This window comes from Megascapheus bottae, chromosome 22 (assembly GCF_031878675.1).
Source record: "Megascapheus bottae isolate mThoBot1 chromosome 22, mThoBot2.hap1, whole genome shotgun sequence".
In the NCBI taxonomy this organism is placed as follows: domain Eukaryota; kingdom Metazoa; phylum Chordata; class Mammalia; order Rodentia; family Geomyidae; genus Megascapheus; species Megascapheus bottae.
Window position 1 is genome coordinate 4,751,244 of NC_143530.1, and position 22,598 is coordinate 4,773,841.

The window sequence follows — 22,598 nt, forward strand, 5'->3', positions numbered from 1 at the left end:
ATTTCCATTTTCAGTGCCAGGCAACCCCTCATTGACTTCCTGCCTCAAAATATTCGCCTTTTCTGCTCATCTCATAAATGGAATCACGTACTATGTGGTCTCACAGTTGGCTTCTTTCTCTTAACGTGACACATTTCAAGTTCATGCATGTTGTTGCATGTATTTGCTGTTAGATTACAAAGAAAACATGGTGAAAGGTGGCACTACCACCGAGAAACTTGACCAATGCTGTCTCAGCCACATGCTCAGGGTCAACCGAAAGAGTGGAGCTGTGTGCACACTTCTATAGCAGGATAAAATGGTATCTTACCTCTTTGTTTTTCATGCCCAAATTCAAAATCCCAGTCTTTTCATGAGGAAAACATCAGATAAATCCAACTGGGGAAGCATTCTTCCAAATACCTTATCATCACTTCTCAAAGCTACTCAAGCCTTAAAAAACAAGGTATGACTTCGGTACCTGGTATATTGTATATGCGTTTATTTGTTTATTTGATATAGGAAAGGGAAGGGGGGAAGACAAGATGATTGGGAGGGAGTGGGGACAAAAACATGAGAAAGGGTATCAATGTGTGAGAAGTAATGCACCTACTACCTGGTCAATGTAACTGCAACCCCTCTACCCCAACAATAAAACAATTTTAAAAAGTATGAGACAGTGTGACAGCCTATGGGAGGCAAAAGAGGCATGTCTAAGTTGAATGTAGTATCATGAATGGAATAATGAAATGCAAGAGGACATGTGTAAAGCCTAAGACAATCAAAGCAAACTATAGACTTTAGTTAATACTAATGTATTAATAGTGGTTTATGAATTGTCAGTAGTGTGAGATGTTAAAAGTAGAAAATTGGTATGATATATATAAATTTTTGAACAATTGTTAATCATTAAAAAACTATGAAAATAGGGCAAAGACTATAATATAGTTTCAGGCTTCAGAAGAAGAAAAGAGCTGTAATACCAGCATTTGGGAAGATAAAGCACAAAGGTGATGAGTTTGGGCTCAGTCTGAGTTACATAGTGAGGACATCTTTTTAAAAAAAGTTGAAAGGAATATGAGTTCACTCTGCAAAGCAGCTCACAAGGATGGTTTTTCCAGGAACTTAAACTGTGCGTGTGTGTGCGTGTGTGTGCGTGTGTGTGTGTGTGTGTGTGTGTGTGTGTGTGTTTGCTGGGACTGGGGCTTGAACTTAAACACTCACGTTCTTGCTTTGCTATGTTTTTCAAGATTAGAGCTCTGCCACTCCAGCCTCCACTTTCTGCTTTTTGCTCGTTAGTTGGTTATAGATAAGAGTCTCACTGACTTTTCTACCTGGGGTTGGTTTTGAACCATGATCTCAGATTTCAGCCTCCTGAGCAGTTCAGATGACATATGTGAGCTCTTGGTGGCCAGTTTGAAGGTAGGACTCTGTTATGAGAGAGATAAGAAAGATTTGGCAAAAGGTCCTGTGTTGAAGATTCCGTTGAAAACACACACATTCAAAGTGGAGTTTAGAAGGAGTGGATTAGCCTCTCCCTCTCCCTCTCCCTCTCCCTCCCTCCCTCCCTCCCTCCCCCCTCCCTCCCCCTCCCTCCCCCTCCCCCTCCCTCCCTCCCTCCCTCTCTCTCTTCCTCTCCCCTTCCTGGTCTCGGCAGCCCTTTTGTAGCCCAAGGATGTTGTCCTACTAATAAACTCCTTGAATGATTCTGATGAATGAGGCCAATGGAGAGAATCTGATTCTTTTGACACCACCATGGCAGGAGTTAAATACACAGCTTAGGAGCTGACTCAACAGTACTACTTTTTATCTGTTTAAGCTTTGGCAAGTTATCTCAGTTTCCTTACCTGAAAAATGGGGCTAATAATAGGCAATTTTCTTTTAGCAGGGTTAACTGCCTGGGGTGATAAATGGAAAATACTTGAAGCACACTATACACTCAACACGCAATGCAAACTGAATCAGCACTTTGTTTTAGTTAGAATAACCTACCACAATGGTAATTTCCAGTTACGTTTCTTTCAGAGCCAGCGCTTCACCATTTGAGCCACTCTTCCAGTTCTAAGTTAGACATGTTTATTTATGTTAGAAATCATTTATAAAACCATCTTTGGGGCTAGGAGTTTGGACTAGTGGTAGAGTGCTTGTCTAACATTCATGAAAACCTGGGTTCGATTCCTCAGTACCACGGACATAGAAAAAAGCTGGAAGTGGTGCTGTGACTCAAGTGGAATGCTAGCCTTGAGGAAAAAGCCCAAGGACAGTGCTCGGGCCAGGACTGAAGGTCCAGGCCTGGAAACCTCCCCGCCTCCCCGCAAAAAACCCCAAAACATCTTAATCCTATGTGTGATATACATAGGCTTGTTAAAGTTCAAGGAGTTCAAAACGTTGAGAGGTTTTTAGGCAGGCTGGGTGATTCTCTTTGGGGACCCTCTTATCTGCTATTAATCCAGATGTCAGATCTCAAGGGTTACTTCAGAAGTAAAATGCTGGTAGAAAGTTGGCTTTTTAAAGGCATGCTATTTGTGGCAGATGCCTAAGAAAATAACTAAATCCCTTGAAATAACAATTTTGAGATGATTCTCCATCCCCCAGAAGTCCTTAACTGATCTGAGCTTAGTCAATCAAAATATTTGTTTGAAAGTCAACAATAAGCTTGGAAGATTTCAACAGATGAGATCTGAAGTCACTCCAGGCTACTTCAATTTAAGAGAAACAAAACAAAATGAAATTTAAAATAGTAACTAAACTGTCCCCGGGGTTTTATAAGATTATTTTAAAAGAAGGAATCATTATTAGCATCATTATGGCTTTCTGCCTAACAGGACTTAGAACAATTTTTATGAAACTAGCATCCATGACCTGCTGTACACAACATCACTCGGAATGTGCCAGCGGCTCTTAGATTGCATTTGCTGTCAGGAATCCAAGTGGCCTTTCTGCTCTTTGTAACCATCATTCCTACCCAAGCTGTCATAGTGGCCTTCTCTCCCTCTGTTGCTCACTTTGATGGAGTCAACTACATGAAATGATATTGAGACAGCCAAGACAAAGGACTGCCCTGGCTATCTAAATAACAGCTTCCTGACAAATACAACCACTCTCTAGCCACATGGTTTTATTTGTTTGTTTTGTGAATTCATTCTTCCTGTGGGCAGGCAAGGCAATCTACAAAACTGGTTTCCTTATTTCAAGGCAGGGCCTTGGTATACAGTCCAGGATGGCTTTGAACTCATAATCTTCCTGCCTAAACCATCTAAGGACTGTGTATAAAACCATTCTTGCATGGGCTGGGAATGTGGCTTAGGTAGAGTGCTTGCCTAGCATGCATGAAGCCCTGGGTTTAATTCCTCAGTGCCACATACACAGAAAAAGCCAGAAGTGGCACGATGGCTCAAGTGGTAGAGTGTTAGCTTTGGAAGTTCAGGAAAGTGCCCAGGTCCTGAGTTTAAGCCCCAGGACTAGCAACAAACAAACACAGAATTCCATTCAGCCCCCCATTCATTCCCTGCTGACCTAGGTGAGGTCAACCATGTCTTCTGTATTATTGTATGAAAGGGGTGTTCCTCCCCCCCCCCCCCCCCGTCCCCCCTGCCTTCAGTTAATTTGCTTCCTTTGCATAAAGGACATTCTATCAGCATCACTCAGAGACCTTAACCAGCATCCATTCAGCTTTTACAAGGGAAAAAGTATAAAACCTACAACTGACCAAGCAGGGAACATTTCTGTTTGGAGTCCTGGTATTGTAAATGCTTTAGGAAAAAGAAAGCTTGTCTGCATGAAAGAGTCAAAATGAGCATTCATTTAAATCATATAGGCATGTGTGCAAGGTAAGGGAAGAATGATTAGCTAGACTTAGGACTTAAGTGCCGGGGCCAGCCGGCAGCAAAGCAGGGTTCGCAGATTGGGATTCCTGAAATAGGGGCAAGGACTAGGAAAAATTAAAAGAGAGACAAACAGATGGAGTTCAGGAGGACTACAGCCCAAGTCAGCAGTCCAAGAAGGCTGTGAGCTCCAGACTGCCGCCTAAGACTGTCCTGTTTATTTTAAGTTCCGACCTTAAAAACTCTTCTTAAAACTAGGGAACTGCCAGAGGCTACATTCATACAAAATAGTAAACAAGTCACATATAGGACAAATGAGAAAGGATTAACATTGCTTAAAGTCATCCTGATAAGAACTGATTGACATTGCTTAAAGTTATCCTGATAAGAGTTACTTCCTAGTGTATATAGTTGTGTAGGTCCAAGGTCAGGTCCAAGGTCATTGACCCCACAGTCGGTCCCCAACACTTAAGTACCTCATTGGCTAGAAACTCTGTGCGTGCATGCATGCATGTGTGGTTCACACCCTTCTGTGGCTTGAACTCAGGCCCTCGGCACTGTTTCTAAGCTTCTTTTACTCGAGACTAATGCTCTACCACTTGAGCCAGAGCACCACTTCTGGCTTTTTGGTGGTTAGTTGGAGATAAGAAATATATTCTTGAGCATGGCATAGTGGTAGAGTGCTTGCCTAGCATGCATGAAGCCTTGCATTCAATTCCTTGATAACACATACACAGAAAAAGCTGGAAGTGGTGCTGCCGCTCAAGTGGTAAAGCACTAGCCTTGAGAAAGCCCAAGGACAGTGCTCAGGCCCTGAGTTCAAGCCCCAAGACTGGCAAAAAAAAAAAAGAAAAAAGAAAAGAAAGAAAGAAATATACTCTTTATCTGACTTACATAATTCACCCCCTTTACATCACCTTTACAGTATCATTTTTTTTAAAAGCCTAATAAATGAAAACATACAACAAAAAAGAATCTCATGAACTTGCCTTCCTTCCTGGACTGGCTTCGAACCACAACCTCACATTATAGGCACGAACCACTACTGCCTGGCTTCAGAACTGTGTTTTGGAAGATTACTTGTGGTGAAGTTGCTAACATTGGATTGGAATTATTTTAGGTTCCTTCCCTTCCCTTCCCTTCCCCCCTTTCTTCCTTTCCCTCCCTCCCCATCCCCTCCCATTCCCTCCCTCCCTTCCTAAGTCCTGTGACTTAGCTCAGGCTAACCTCAGACTCCTGGTTTTCCTGCCTCTGCTTCCCTTCCCCAAGTGCTGGAATTGCTGTGAGCACCACCGCAAAAAGCTTCAACTTGTTGTTTTTGTTTGTGCTTTGTTTTGTTTTTGCCACTCCTGGGGCTTGAGCTCAGGGCCTGAGCACTGTCCTTGGGTTTTCTCAAGGCTAGAGCTCTACCCCTTGAGCCTCAGCACCACTTCTGGCTTTTTCTATGGCTGTGGTGCCGAGGACTTGAACCCAGGTGATAGGCAAGCACTCTACCAGCAGGCCACACTCCCGGCCCCTTCGGTTTGCTTCTTAGTGTACATTTTAGGAGTGATAATAAAGTGAACCGTTGGCACACCTTCCAGGGTGGTGGTGGCAGTCAAAGGCAGCCTGCAGGCTGGGCAGAAGGAAGAGGAGGTCATGGCTGCTGTTCCCAGCTGGAAGAGTTCTTCCTGGGTGCAGGGTGTGCATTGCCGGGGATCCGCGAACAAGCCGGCCTAGAATTAAAGTTCTGGAAAGATCCACACCGCCAAGGTAGCAAACCCCAAATGTTCCCTTTGTGGAGTGCAGTTGGTGCCTTAAATGTTTGGATTTTACTCACATGCCACCTTGTTTCTGGGGCTCTGGAAAGACAAAGATGTGGCTTCACCTGTGCTATTTTATAGTGAAGTGTGATCTTAAGAGACCTCCTGTGTGCCGAAAGTTATCAAGTGAAGATTAGATAGATTGGCGACTGGTGTCCATTGCTCTGTTACTAGATGGTACTCATGCATATATTATGCATATTTACACATGCACACACATATACATGTGTTATGTGCATATATGCACTGTTGCAATACATGTAATATTCCATAGACGAATACTATTACATACATGTAATACTATATTACATATATACATATACTATAATATGTACTATTATACTATTTTATACTATAATACAATATGTACTATTATACGAGTATGCTATTATATTATTCTATGCTATGTGCATATAGTATGTACACAGGCCAAGATGGAAAGCCAGAGCACATGGCAATGCCTGGATACCCTTCCTCATCTCTCTCTCTCTCCGCAAGCCACACTCTTCCGCCTCTGAAATACTTCTCCCAGCCTCCAATAGAGGATTCAGCCTATGGTGATGACTTAATAAATACTTATGGATCAGGCACTGGAGGCTCACTCTCTAATCCTAGAAACTCAAAAGGCTGAGATCTGAGAATTGGGGTTCAAAGCCGGTTCAGCAGGGAAATCTGTGAGACCCTTATGGTCTTTAGTGCCCGGGTTGGCTTTGAATCATGATCCTCAGATCTCAGCCTCCTCAGTAGCTAGGATTACAGGTGTGAGCCACCATGCCTGGCTGAGTGCTAGTTTTGAGTGCTAAAGCTAAGGGATAGGTCTCAGGCCCTGAGTTCAAGTCTCAGTACCAATACAAATAAACAAATAAATAAATGTTTTGATAATCAGAGTGACCTGTAATGTAGGAGTTATCCACTGTGTAGTGGCTAACCAAGGAAGCTGCAAAGCAAGACAAACTCACCACAAGGTATCACCTGTGGTGATATTTCTCACTGTTTCCTGCCCCGGCACCCTGTCCAGCCCCAGGAAGAAAAACTTTAAAATGACCTCAAATTAACTCTGCCTAAGCGGGACAGGTGCTGCCAACGCATGGGAGAGATGGCTAGGAAGGAATTTGGTTTCAGTGGAGCAGAAATTCCACGTTGGCATTTACTCAGCCCCCTAATAAGGTCAGTTGTTCAACGTTGTGTCCCAAGGAAAACCTGAATGTCGCGGGTGATTATCTTCAAACTCCCTCAGCAAGCCATGGGGACCAATGTTCCTTGAGTGCTTTTCCTGAGAAAATACGCCTCAGTGTTTGGTGACTGCAGATAAAGAGTTTATTCCTTGTATTCCATCATCAGTTGTCCTGAGATTATTTAAACAACAACAACAACATTTCATTTCCCTACAGCAACAATTCTTTGCTTGTCTTCCTCTTCTATCACTCTGTGGGGATGGAGAAGCCATCATTCTTGCTGTTCTTATGGGGTGGGGTGACAGCCAATTACAGATTCTTATAATTAAGATTCTGCAACGTGACCTTTGAGACAGGCTCACTTTCTTCCACAGATCCCCAGGGCTGAACTTCATTGCCCACAGGGCAGAATGGCACCCAGTCTTGCAGAGCCCTCCAGAGGAGGAAAGGCTCCCTATTAACCACAGTCATGGAAAATGAACCATTAGCCCACAAGCCAGCAATTATGAGGCATAAGGAATGTGGGTGGGGGTGGCGCAGGGTGGCACGAAAGTTATGCTAGCTCTCCAGGGACTCCCCTAGTGGCTGGGTGAAGTGGCTAGATGGGGTCAATTTCCCATCAAGCTGTGGAGCAGCCATAAGCATCGCCAGAGTCTAGTTGTTCCCTCCAGTGAATGCACGTAAGTTCTGTCCACTCCTTCCACTAGAGAGGGGCCCTGACATGTTTTTGGGGAGCGACAGAGTGTTGTTCTAAAGTATGGAGAAGAGGAAAAAGGAGGCATGAACCAGTCATAATGGGAGTTTCTGGTTGGCGACTGAGTGGAAAAAGCTCTGGTGAAGACAACGAGAACGTGGACCTTTGCAGTGAGATGGGGACATCTGGATGGGCACGGTGGTTGTTTATGGCTGCAATCCCAGCTATTTGAGAAGGCAGAAAGGGGGAGGATGGGGGTTCAAGGCCGGCACAGGTAAAGTTAGCAGGTGATCCAATCTGAAAAACAACTAAAAGGACCTGGAGCCTAACTCCACTGGTAGAAATTTTTTTTCTATATTTAATTTAAAATATTTTTTTGAAAAAAATTTTATTGTAATTAACAGAGGGGTTGCAGTTATATTTGCCAGATGGAAGGTGCATTACTTCACATACATTGATACCCTTTCTCATGTTTTTGTCCCCATTTCCCTCCCCCCACCCTGTCACCTCATCTTGTTTTCCCCCCTTCCCTTTTCTATTTCAAATAAACAAATAAATGTATATACAATACACCAGATAACAAGGTAAGATACCGTGACAATATGAGAATAACCAAAGGACAACAAAAGAGATGAGAAATGACATAGTACATTAAGAAAAATAATCACACATTATATGGCTCTTGTTCCCATATCCTGGAGGTCCTTTCATTTGGCCTCATCCTATATGACCTTATGTTTCTAGATTTTTAGCTATTGTAATCCTCTGCTAGGAGAGTCCAAGGTTTGTACTAATTATTACAAATGAGGGAAACCATTGAGCCTATGTTCCTTTGGGTCTGGCTTACTTCACTTAATATGATTTTTCCAAGTCTTTCCTTACAAATGGGGCAATGTTGTTCTTTCTGATGGCAGCATTGAATTCCATTGTGTATAAATACCACATCTTGTTGATCCAGTCATCTCCTAAGGGGCATCTGGGTTGGTTCCATATCTTTGCTATGGTAAATTCCACTGGTAGAGCATTCTTAGCAAGTGTGAGGTCCCAATTTTACTCCAAAGGATGGCAAAAACAAAAAGAAAGAAAAAAGAAACAAAATGAGATTTAACACTATGTACTGTGATTGCTACTGAAGGCTCTTAAGAACATCCAATCTATTATTTATCTTCTCATCTTCTCTCCCATCATTTGAAAAACAGCTTCCACACAAGTAGTTTCTTCTACTTGCCTATCTCTGTATTTTTTCCAGTTGTGATTTTTATATATAATTTATTTATGTTGCCTATTTCATTTCCCAAACATCTCAAAGTTTGTTTATGTGTTCAAGTCTCCCGAGAATCTACCTCACCCAACTTCTTTCATTGCATTCAGTATTCATACTTTCCATATCAGTGAGTTTCCAGGAGAAATGGTGCTTTTGGAGCCCCTGCAATTTTTGTCTTGAAAAGACTTAGGACTTGAAAATAGTGACAAGGAACATAATATAACACAGGCATTCTTCTGTAGTATGGTTTGAAATCATTAGAAATTAGGCTTTAAAATATCTTTTCCATGCACAAAACTTCTACACTTTTAAAAACAATTTCAGCCAGGCGCCTGTAGCACATGCCTATAATTCTGGCTACTCCAGGAGCTGAGATCTGAGGACTGTGGTTCAAAGCTAGCTTGGGCAGGAAAGTCTGTGAGACTCTATCTCTAATGAACTACTCAGAAAAGGCCAGAAGCAGCACTGTGGCTCAAGTGGTACAGTGGTAGCTTCAAGCACAAAAGAAGCTCAGGGACAATGCCTAGGTCCAGATTTCAAGCCCCAGGACTTGCAAAAAACAAAAAAGAATTTCATAAATACAATATTCAGAGTTTTGTTCTCTGGTAGATAAATCTCTTCTCATTAGTCACAGGAACATTTGGAGTGATATGTTTTTATAAAATATATTATCAATTATAAAACATATTACCAAGTCTTAAAAGAGCTCAAAGTGGGAGTTTGAGTTCAATTTGCGGAATCCTTTCTTTGACGTCTTATTTTACAAAATATTTTTCCCCGTATTTACTCTTCTATACAAAGTGATGATTTAAACCAATGGAAAGAAAGCCTGGTTTAGGAACCTCATATTTCAAATCTAAATTAAATAGCATAACATTTGCCTCATGGCGTCTGGGAGAGTTTTTGCTTTTTCTTTAAGAGTCATAGTTGTATCCAACTTTTTATGTGTCCCCTCATACAGTACATTTACTAGATGTGCAGGTTCATGTACTAGATGCTGGCTGCCTGCTTACGGGACCTGAGATAAAGGAAAACAGTCTTCCATGGCCACCTTTCCAAATGACTCATACTGAGTCTCTGCTTCCTCCTTAGTGGCTAATGGATGTGCACAGATGGACCAAAGAATTGCTGCCAGCCACAAGGGGCTGGCTTGGGAATATGCCAATTCTATTGGGTGCCAACAAGGCAGCCTGAAGTATCTTAGGGATTAGGAGTGATGAAACGATCAAGGACGCTGCTGACAGAGTGGGCAAAGGTTGTGGATGCCGCCCTGCTTCACGTGATATCATCTATACAACTCTCCACACTCGTCCTCACCCTTGTATGTGACTCCGAGGACATTCAAGTAGGTGGAAAACCTGTTTGTGATTATCTGAGCCTGGAATGTTTCTCCATTTTACAAACAAGCATAGGTGGTACCATCTTTGGATTTAATTTGGGGACAGTGAAGGGACATCAGGAAGTATATTTTACAATGTGGTTGTTGGGTTTGAGGCAGGAGAAACTCGGAAAAAGAGAGGAGGAAAAAAAAATGCCATAATGCACTTTTCTCAGGTCCGTTCAGGGTGTTTTGTCATAGGAGCTGGTGTTTTTTCAGCGTTTCCTGAGGGAACACCCTTGACCAATCCCTGCCTGCATCACGTCTGTGGCCTCAGACAGTAGCCCAGAGCTCCTACACTGGGACACCGGATTCCGCCAGGCCTCTTTGTTCAGTCTCGTTGAGAAGCACTGGATATGTAAATAGCCTTTGTGAAACTTTTCTCTCAAATAGGAACATCACCCAGCCAGGACTGGAGACCTAAAATCGAAATCTACTGCTGTTTATAAGGGTATACCTAAGTACAAATGGGATGGGGAGACCAGGGACTAACGAAAGCCCTTGAATCTGGCCCACTGCCTACCCTGTAGGCATTCAGAGATAAGGGAGCAGGGAGGAGGGGAGCATAATAACAGGTACTTGGAAATCCACTGCTAGGACAATGCCCTGGTAATTAACTCCTCTAATGGTAGGCGGGGTTCCTGGTTCCTAACCTCTGTTTACCTTCTCCTACTTGTATCTCTAAACAACTGGAAGGGAACCATGAGGGAAACATGCAGCAGTCCTGGTATCCAGGCCTTCTGATGATTCCTACACAGCCTGAAACATCCTGCAGAACCCGACCTCCACCCCTTCCCGTCCATCCTCTCGCGCTCCTTGTCTTTATTCTGGTGCTTGATGTGGGAATGATCATTCTGCATTGCCTTCACCCTCTGCCCTCCAGCGGGCGCTCTCTTCTTCCACACGTCCAGTGTGTGTCTTCCCCATGCCTGATCTGCAGTGAGGCTAAATAGCGCCACACCTTCTGGTGGAACTGCACCCAGACTCTGATACAACTGCTCTTCCTTCTTTTGTCTCTTCCGTGTGATTTTTATCCTCAGGTCTAAGCCAATCCTTCCAGTTACTCATCTCTAGGGATTTCCTTATGTGAGCACAAGGTACATGCTCATAAACTTCAGGTTGTTTCCCCCATTTCCAATTTATAGGACTGCCAACCAGAATACTTAGAAAGACGAGTAGGAGAGATATTTTTTCTTCTTCTTGTCTACAACATGATACAATTTCTGGGGAGTAGGGAATGTCAATCAGTGAGAATAGATATCTGGTTTTTCTTAGCCCTGAAACGTCCAGATTCAGAAGTAAACAGTTGAGTAAATAGTATGGGTTGTCTAGTAAATAGTTCATACAATCAGTGAATTGCTGAATAAAAGGAGTGTAACTGGTGGAAGGGGCTTTGGGGAGCTCAAGAAGTAATACATGTGATATTTCCCACACATGTGCATTCCTTTTCCCATCCTGTGACAGTGTTTGAGAGAGCTTTCTAGTCCCATGGAAGTCCGCAGACTGGGCCAATCTCCTTTGCCATTGAGTGCCTGACTTGGCAAAACTGTATCTTAGCCCAGGAGCCTCACTCACCTGGAGTGTTGGTTACGAAGCTGGAGCTGAAAACAGAGGAAGGAGTTCTGGGTGGAGTCGTGTCCTTCATTTTTACCGTTTACCCATCCCTGCTACAACGCCTATATGGTGGCAGACAGGAAAGCACTAATTACCTCATCCCATCGGAAACAAGAGGGACAAAAACATGGCTTCAATTTACAGTCAGGCTAAGTAGCATGTCTCTGTCTCTCCACTCTGAGGCGGCCTCAGGGGTCAGGCCTAACACTGGCAAATGAATGGTCTAGCTGTGTGTGTCCACATCAGTTACTTTCCTGGTCTAGTCTGGCGACGATACACCTGGAATCCGATACACCTGGAATCTGATTTTTCCCACGTTTGGATCCAGCATTGGATCCAGGAGTTTGTAGAGCTGAGTCAGCTCCAAGCCAATGTTGGCTTTCTGCATTTGTAGCTCCACAATTTTGAGTCTTGGTTCTTTCCTACTTCACATGGTTCCCGTGTCCTCTCCCTCACATAGCTTGGGGTGGTTCTCTCCAGCACACCTGGTACTCTTGTAGGTCCTTGGATCATATCATTCTTCATTGTTGGACCGAAAGGGCAAAGATTGTCTGCCTGCCCGCCTCTCACATTGGAGTCAGTTTCCTTGGACCTCGCAGAGGCTCAGTCAGCAGTTGTCAAATCAGTAAACAAATGATGCATGCCTTAGCTCACACTCTTCAGGGTGTGGAAATAAGGATGGTTTTACAGATGGGTAAAAACAGAACTTTGACCTTGTTGGTACAGAACCTCAGGCCTGCCTGTCACCCGGAAGTCAAGAGTGACCTCTGCCCTGCCCTTACATTACATGTTGTCATGGGCTTTGAAACTTTGCTGGTGCCTTCAGGGATCTGTGGGCACCTTGGTGGCTTCTTTCACTAGGAAAGGCTTCTACAACTATCTTTATAAGCTCTTCAATGCCATTGCAGGGTATATTTTTCCTTAAAAAAAAAAAGTATATATCTAAAGTCTGTTAGGGTGAAGAATGCACTATTTACCATAAAGGGGAGCTCTGAATTGTTAGTAAGTAGCCTCACAAAGTCTGCACAGGGATAAATCACCCACTTCGCTCTTGAAATAATTTCTCTTTGTGGAAAAATACGAAATGCACCTTTCCACATACAGCTGTGGGATAGTAACATTATCTCAGAGGCAATCGGGATAAACAGGCACTTGTACTGAGGCAAAGGGGCAGCGTGAGGCTTTCTTCTTATTTGTTTAGAATAGGTCTGGCCTTTCGTCCTCTGTTTGCCCAGCTGATCTGTAAAATGGGTGTGTGAGCCCAGGGCCTTCCCACAGGACTGCCGCTGTGACGTCAAAGCTCATTAGCTGCTGTTTGTCTAACCGAAGAGGGCAGGGTGTGGAAGGGGTCTTAATTATCTATCTGCCCACGTGCCAGGGCTGCTTTCTCAATGTTCAGACGGAGATTGGCACCAATGGACCAAGCAAATAAGGAAACGTGGCACAGAAGGTACCAGGTGGCAGAGAAGTCACGCAGGAGAGGCTGTTGAGCACACTGTCTCTCTAGGAAGGCGAGGCACACACACAATGTACTTGGAGCAAGGTAGATTCACATTCACCTCCCAGTTTTACTAATTGGCAGCGGAGGCTCTTTTTGTAAATCACTTAAATGCTTCATCTCTGTTTCCATGACTTAAATTGGGATAATCATACAAACCTTTTAGGATGATTAGGAGAATGTGAGACACCCATGCATATTATATGCCTCATTATGCCTTTGGAAAACTGGTAGGAGTTACTGTTTCTGACACGGGAGGAAAAGAACGAAGCTCACTCACTCCTATTATATACTGAGATAGGAGAAAGTTACCAATTTTTACCTTTTTTTGGCAAAAGAAACCATTATCTACCACACAAATTAATAGATATTTTGAAGTGGAATGACAACTCAAAGGTATAGATAACCAGAAAAAAAAACCCCAAATAACAGTAGAAAACTGTCTACAGCTCCAACCCTGGCTCCTCAAGTGGGAAGGAGAAGCCAAAAGCACCACAGCCAGGTAAGCCATGCAATGTAGTGCTGGCCGAAGGCTTAGCAATTCTTACTGTAGGGAACTCCCACACCTCCCACAACTCTCAACTCCAGTGAGTAGGCTTAGTGTGATGGTTATGGCTCACATATGGCAGGCTGGCTTCACAGGGGAAAGCCATTTTGTTATTCTGTTTATGTCAGAGAGCTATAGCAAGGCACCATCTTGAGAGGGGGCCGAATGTGAATCTGTGGACTGGAAACCAACCTCTGCTCAGCCGGTGCCCGTCCTTCCTGACCCGTCCTGGTATCCATCCCCTGAGGATTCCTGGAATGCCCAGCCCTGAGTCTAGGCATTGCAGATGGCACAGTGTGTGGCATGTGGAGCGGCCTCCTCACTAGGTGTGTTTATCACCGGGCAGGATTGAAGGCACTGAGCCTTGGTCCTGTGAGGTAGACACTTTCACCTCTTTACCTGTAGGCTGAGCCACTGCTGGGCAGAGCCTGGAAGCCCTGAGATTGGCAAGAAGAGCACCTGTGCCCCTCAGTTTTTCTGTGGCTGTGCAGAACTCACCCTCTGATTGCTTCTTCCACTTTGTGATGCATTTGAGGGCTACTCCTTGGCTTGGACTTTGCTGCCCTGGTGGTAAAAAGTGGGGGCCTTATGGAGCAAGTGGTAGCTTACTTGATGGGTGGATGTCAACTCTGTCTTATCAGCAAGGACATAGATGAAGGCTGGACGTAAAAGCCTGACCCTTGACTGGTTCCATCCTAACACACACACGGTACCACCTGAACAGTAGGAAGCATGTGAGACTGAAGACTGATTTCTTCCATGTGAACAGTGCTGGGACTCAGGCGTGGTATCCTGAGCACACGAGCAAATGCTTTATAATTGAGTTATAGCCTCGTTTCAGTGGCTAAGGATTACACTATAGCCCCGCCTCTATACCATCTTACCAGGGCACCCAAAATACTTCCACTGGAAGACTGCAGATGATGAAACTTTCGAATCAATGCCTTGGCTTTAGATGGGGAAACTGCAATGTAGGAACAAAAGAAATATGAAAAACCAAACCCATTAATCAAAAACTAAGATTAAAAAGTCAACAAATCCACAATAATGGTCATGCATGATAACAAGGTGGATGAAATTCCAGAGAAATAATTCAAAAGAATGTTTATAAGAGCTGTATGTGGTGGATCATGCCTGTAATCCTAGCTACTCAGGAGGCTGAGATCTGAGGACTGAGGTTCAAAGCCAGCCTGGGCACTAAAGAACCAGAGACTCTTATCTTCAATTAACCACTAGCAAATGAAAAGTAGGGCTGAGGCTCAAGGGGCAGAGTGGTAGCCTAGAGCTGAAGAGCTCAGGGATAACACCCAGGCCCAGAGTTTAAGCCCCATAACTCCCCCCCCACAACACACACAAAAAGAATGCTTATAAGACTAACTAATAAATCTGAATGGAATAAAAGTAAGTGTGGATAACAAGAGAAAAATAAACAGGTAAGTGAAGAAAGGCAGATAATGCAAGACATAAAAGAGGAATTCGATGAAGTTGCAGAAATTTCTTAGAAGAGAAAAATCAAACTGTCTGTCAGGTGCCTATGGTTCACACTGTATATCTTAAAATTCAGGAAGCTGAGATCAGAAAATCTTGGTTTCAAGCCAGCCTGGGCAGGAAAGTCTTTGAGGTTCTTATTTTCAATTGAGCATGGGGGGAAAAATGCAGAAGTGGAGGCTCTGAATTCAGGCTCCAGGACTGATGAATGTGCATGTACCCACATGCGCACATGTGCACACACACACACATGCACACACACATATGCACACACACATGCACGTACACATGCACACACACATATGCGCAGGCATGCATGTGCATACACACAAATCGAGCTGAAATTCTGGAAATAAAACACTAGATAAGTCAATGAGAAAACAGATGAAAGCCTCACCAGTAGCTTTGGTTAAATTGAGTCACAATATCAGAATTTGAAAACAGAGCTGATGAGTTAGAGCAGTTAGATATAGATGAAGACTTTGGGGACACTGCCAAAAGACAAAGCCTATAAAAAATGATGGGCACAGAAATAATATTCGAGACCTTTGACACTATTAAAAAACCAAACTCACAAACCATGGACATAGAGAAAATACTTGACAAATAGCAGAAAGTTTTCCAAGTCTTCACAGAGATGCTCATGCAGATATTGCAGAACTAGAAATGAACTCCAGATTACATTATGATAAGGTAGTACATATACAGAGAATGGAAAAGCTATTAAAGGCTACAAGATGAAGGCGTGAATTCATAAACAAATCCATTTGAATAACAGCAATTTTCTCAACAGAAACTCTGAAAGAACAAGTCCCCAAAAAAGAAAAAAGGAAAACCTGTCAACCTAAATTACTTTGTCAGCAAAGCTACTTTTCATAATTAAAGGAAAAAGGATTGTAAACAAAAAGCAAATGAGAATGTTGATGATTGACATTCTTTAATAAAAAAGAAACAGTATTATTGGATTAAAAGTAAGACCTAATCATTGTTGCCTACGGGAAACTACCTCCATTGGTAAAGTGCACAAAGGCTTAAAATGAATGGATTTAAATGGATCCCTAAAGTAGAACTAACCATTCTCATACATAGAAAAGCAGTTTTCTTTCCTTTCCTTTTTTTTTTTTTTTTTTTTTTTTTTGCCAATCCTGGGCCTGAGCTCAGGGCCTGAGTACTGTTCTTGGGCTTTTCTCAAGGCTAGAGCTCTACCACTTGAGCCACAGCACCACTTCTGCCTTTTTCTATGTATTGGTACTGAGGAATCGAACCTGGGTCTTCATGCATGCTAGGCAAGCACTCTACCATTAGGCCAAACCGAAGGCCCAGAAGAGCAATTTTCAAATAAAAATTAGACGACACCATGGTCACTGATGTAAAAGGGGCCTGTTTGGAGCAGGATTTGCCTGATGGCAGAGGGGAGAAAGAAAAGGTCTAGGGGAGTGAAACAAGAGGAAAAAGAATTAAAAGGGATCATGGACAAAGATGTAATTTAAAAAAAAGCATATATATATATATATGTGTGCGTGTGTGTATGTGATTTGATGTGTGTGTGTGTGTGTGTGTGTGTGTGTGTGTACGGAAAAAAAATCACACATTATAATCAAGTTGATTTTGTTCTGGTGATGGTTCAATGACTACAAATAAATATAAATAAACAAATGTGATGTAAAAATGTCGACTGGGTAATTTCTTTAACTTCTCAATTCTTCAATTTCTCATTTCTTCAACTTTAAATGGAGAAAAATATGAATGCCATGTGATATAAACTTGTCATCAAATAACATAATGGGAAAAATTTAAAAGTGACAGAGAATAGCAGTTAATATTAATGTTAATGAGAGAAGCTGCAGTGGGCATTTCTTCCCAGAAGGGCATTGTGGTTCATTTTCTTTTCTTCTTTCTTTTTTTTGGTCGGGCCGTGGGGCTTGAACTCTGGGCCTGGGCACTGTTCTTGAGCTCTTCAGCTCAAGGCTACCACCCTTCCCCTTGAGCCACAGTCCCACTTCCCCTTTTCTAGAGATTAATTGGAGATAAGTGTCTAACGGTCTTTAGGACCTTTAATGCCTGGGCTGGCTTTGAACCTCGATCCTCAGATCTCAGCCTCCCAAGTAGCTAGGATTACAGGCACGAGCCACCTTGCTCGGCTTTATATCTCCTGGCATCAGTCTTATCTTACCAGGAAATCTATGACACACATTCTCTTTTCTTTCTTTTGAATTCATTTTCTGCTTCCTCCCAGTGCCAAGAAAACCTGGTGCCTTTCTCGATGTCCATAATCTAGGTACTCAAGAGGCTAAGATCTGAAGAACAAAAGTTTGAAGCCAGCCCCGTGGACAAATCCAAGATATTCTTATCTCCAATTAACCAGGAAAAAAAGCCAGAAGTGGTGGTATGGCTCAAGTGATAGAATGTGTCAGCCTTAAGCAGAAAGAGCTTAGCAAGGGTGGCACTGAAAAGGAAATAACCATTCCATGTAGGTCTGTTATGAGAGACCAAATCTTAAACAATAGGTGATTTAACCTTCTTGTTCCCAAGTCTAGAAACGGACAGTTTAACTGAGAGGCGTGGTATAACTAAATTGAATCTCAAATCCTTAACCCACTAGACATTTTCAAAGACAGACTTCCCAAGACTCACTGGGAAAAGAGAGGAAACCAGTTTCTCTAGGACAGGAAAGGCCAGCACGCTCCTTGGTGAAAATGTGCACCGTCTTTCTGCTTCATTATCATTGTGGTCCCCAGGAAGTGAATCACTGAGCCTGCTCTAGGATCCAAATGAAATACACATTTCTACAAGGATGTACAGTCTTCAAAGGAATGTCCTTATATTCTGTTATGTAGAAAGCATCTCTTCCACACATTTCAATCAATCCAGTTGCATTTTAATTTATACGGTTAGTAGGAGCAAAGTGGTCTGAGAAATCTTCAGGAGTATCCATCCTAACTGCTGGAGGAACTGAAGACTCACGAAGCTTTTCTTTTTCCTTTTCTTTTTTTTTTTTTAATTTTAACAGCTCTCTTGAAGGTTAATTTCCATACCATGACACCTACCCACTTTAAGCGTGCTGGTCAATGATTTTCAGTAAATTTGTAGAACTGCCCAAACATTGTCAGGATCTCATTTGAGAACATTCTCATCACCACAGGAATGAAAAAACCCCCACTGCTTAGACCTCACTTAACCCTGATTAAGCTCCACTTTTTGGAGACAAATCAAGCTGCTTCGCTGGTGATTCTGAATGCAGCATCCCTGGAAGAATAGCTAACTTCTCAGTGTGGGGCGCAGAACGCAGGAGAGAAAGGATGGCTGTGCGCAGTGGATGTGGTGCTGGGGTTAGGCTCTGCTGTGCTTGCGCCTGGAGAGGCCAGAGAATTTATCGAGGGAAAGGGTATAAAGGTGCACATCTGAAACTTTACCACATGCTCCCTGAACCGTGAAGGTTGACCTCCTGTATGCAAAACTTTCTTCTCGCCCACAAACATCCAATTCCCTCTCTGAGACGTCTTGAAGGGTTAGAAATGTTATGGTGATGGCATCCGATGGCCAGGAAGTAAAGATAAGAGGTCAAGGCACATTTTTCTCCTTTTTAAAAAAGTGTTGTTAATGACCCCGTTGACCATTTTTGAGTGAAAAATCCTAACTTTGAGCACTTTTTTTTTTTTTTGCCAGTCCTGGGAACTGAACTCAGGGCCTGAGCACTGACCTTGGGCTTTCCTCAAGGCTAGCGCTCTACCACTTTAGCCACAGCACCACTTCCGGCCTTTTCTGGAGCACTTCTATTTTCATAACCACATTGCAGTATGTAACCAAGACTTGGTTCTAAATCTAAGGTACAAGCGTTTACATCTCTCCTTTCCCTTTATCTTCATTTATTTATTCTTTCCCTCCTTCTTCTTTCTCCTCCTCCTCCTCCTCCTCCTCCTCCTCCTCCTCCTCCTCCTCCTCCTCCTCCTCCTCCTCCTTCTTCTTCTTCTTATTGGCTTAGAGACTTCCAGGGGTTGGGTGCTAGTTGGGCATGCCCTGGTCCTGGCCTTCCTTGTGTGCCAAAGGCCCACTGTGGTGGAAGCTCACAATGTGTCTCAACACAAACCCTGTTGTTCTTGTTTGTTTGTTTGAGGCTGACTGATCACATGGGAAAACTGGGCCTGGTGTCAAGTATTTGGCATGTCATATGGTCACCCTGTTCTGCAAAGCCTTCAAACATACTTCTTCCCTCCTCCTTTTCTCTGCAGCTGGCCTTTTCCTGCCCTGCTCAACACATACACTCCTCATGAATGAGTCAGTGGAGACAGGAGTATTCATTCACTTGAGCGGACATGTGTCAATGTCATTTGGAGAAAAGATACCAGACCCATTATGTACACTGGAAAACATGACTGGGACCTCTTTGCAAAAGCAATCCCCAGGTCGGGAGTCTGGCCTAGTGGTTAAAGTGCTGGCCTAGCATGCATGAAGACCCGGGTTCGATTCCTCGGTACCACATACATAGAAAAAAGCCGGAAGTGGTGCTGAGGCTCAAGCGGAAGAGCTCTAGCCTTGAGAAAGTCCAAGGACAGTGCTCAGGCCCTGAGCGCAAGCCCAGGACTGGCAAAAAAAAAAAAGCAATCCCCAGCCCCTCCTCATTAAGTCTTGACTGCTTCCAACCCTCTCAATGTCTCTGCTTTCTCCTTAGCTAACTCCCATTCCTATCCCCTACTTCTGACTCTCCCCACCCTGACGCTTCTGTCCTGTGAGTTGTGGAAAGTTGCAGTCTTCACTGAATTTCTACAATGGGGAAGGGAGAAATTCTTAGAGCCTATTTCTGTTCATATCGGGGAAGTTACTGCAGTACAAAACACTGTCTAATTCCAGTCTCTTCACCGCTCTGTGAGCATGGAATTCTCAAGGAAAGGGACTGTAAAGAGAAACCAAACTTGCTTTTCCTTTTCCTTTCCTTTTTGGAATGTGAACTATTGGTTGGGAAACTAGAACATGAAGTCTTGGAGGAGGGTGTGTGCAGGCAAGTGGGAAGGGAAGATGTAGCCCTGTGGTCATTCAGCCAGGATTTACAGATACTGGACAACCTCTGGTTCCTGCAGGAGTGGACAGTGCAGAATCCAGGCCATCTCCCTGACCTCTTCAGCAGGTGATCCTCATTCCCTTCGCAAAAGTTCATCTCCCTCTCTCTGCTCCTTTTGCGATGTTAAGTTACTAAATTCTAACTTTAAGGGGAAAAAATGGCTCTACTGGCTGGGTTTCTTCTCTAAAACACCTACCAGGCAAGATAGTACTGGAAATGAGAAATTTCATTTATAATTTGTCTGGGAAAAACTGAACGTAATTATTATTACCAAGGAGCATACAGGGAGCTGTGATGGGAAGCATGGGTGCAAGACCAGGCTTCTGTTTGAGGCTGGTTCAACTACCTAAGCAGAAAAATATTTGCATAGAAGATCAAGCACTCTGAACTGGGCAAGATGGCTCTCGCCTGTAATCCTAGCTACTCAGGAGGCTGAGATCTGAGGATCATAGTTCAAAGCCAGCTATGGCACTAAAGACTATGAGACTCATCTCCAGTTAACCACCAGAAAATGGAAAGTGGGGCTGTGGCTTAGGGGTAGGGTAGTAGCCTTGAGCTGAAGAGCTCAGGGACAGTGCCCAGGCCCAGAGTTCAAGCCCCATGGAAGGAAGGAAGAGTGAAAGAAAAGATCTCCTTTCTCACAGCCTCTCCTACTCCTGGAGAAATGATTTGGGACGGTGGGTGGGGAAAAGCTATGGCAAAAAGAAAAGTTCTAGGTGAGACCTTAGGTACATGGGTGACTGGTAATCCCAAGGGAGCTTCTTTTGTCCAAAGATAGTGATTTTGCTTGTTCTTTCCTTCAGAAGAAAAAGGGGATCATTTAATCCCTTCCATGATCTGAGATGTGAGACAGAAGAGTTATAGCTTCTTTTATTTTTAAACTGAGACGTTTTATTCTGATAACTGCTACATACAATCAGCAGTTCTGTGAGACTTGTTGAGCATTTGTTTTGGGTTAGATAAATCAGTCTAGGCACACAGTCTGTGCCATCGTAAGTAAGTAACAATGAAGGAAATTGCGACAACTTTTTCCAATGGCTTTCTGATCAAATAGGAAATGGGATGAAGGCACGAAGTTTTATCTAGCAGTGAATGTAAAAATCCTATGGAATTAAACCCAATGAAGGGGCTGTGTATGCTATTTCACACTTGTGAGCCCAATTACTTAGGAGGCAGGAACTCAAGACCAGCCTCGAAAGGCAAATAAATAACTAAATAATAATATAAATACAAACAAATGGATTCACTGGGAACAAACCTAAAGCAAAAAATGCTTGAAATATGGCTCAAACTGTGTTTTACCATCTGACAGGGAATGGCCATTTTATTTTTCAAGTCATTCCTTTTATATCATCCAAGACAGAAGGACGTTTCTGGAACAATGCCCACTTTGCAATTTTATCCCCATGAGATCTGATCCAAGGGGGCTGTCTTTGTAGCATGTCTCCATGGAGATTTGATCAAACTCACACTCATGCATTTGATCTTACAATATGTTGCTAAGTGGCTGATATTCCTTCTTAGGCCAGAGAACAGAAGGTTCTTACTTGAGTTCTTTTAAGGAAACAGTGATGTGGACAAATTGTTTAAATCCAAGTCTGGGACACAGCTCTTTGGAAATGTACAAAATTAACCTTGTTATTGTCTGTATAATACAGAATTCAGATTCGGAGAAAGAAGAGGCACCTCAGATGAGTTAACTATTGCATGGCTTCTCAAGTCACTCCAAGCAAATGTGTTCAATAGGGAGACTAACTTAAATCTTTGTGTGTGTGTGTGTGTGTGTGTGTGTGTGTGTGTGTGCGCGCGCGCGCGCGCGCGTGTGCTGTGGGACTTGAACTCAGGACCTGGAGCTGTTGCTGAGCTCTTCTGCTCAGGGCCAGTACTCTATTGTTGGGAGCCACAGCGCCATTGGACTTTTCTGCCTGTGGCTGGCTTTGAACCATGATCCTCAGATCTCAGCCTCCAGAGTAGCTAGGATTATAGGCATGAGCCATCAACACTCACCCCTAACTTGAATCTTGATGAAGGAGACATGAAGAAGACCAAGACATGGACTTTTCCCTCAGAGACTTCAGAGTTTGGCCAAGGATGCACAGGGGCATGCAGTAAGGGAACTATGTGGAGATAAATGAAAGGAACATTAATTTCCCAAGAGGAGTTGAGAAGAGAAGAGGGGTCATTGAGGAAGGCCTGGCAGTAGAAGTGACAAAAGACTTTTCTCTTAGCGGCTTAATTCATAGAGATCCAATGAAAGAAAAAGGGAAATGAAAACAACT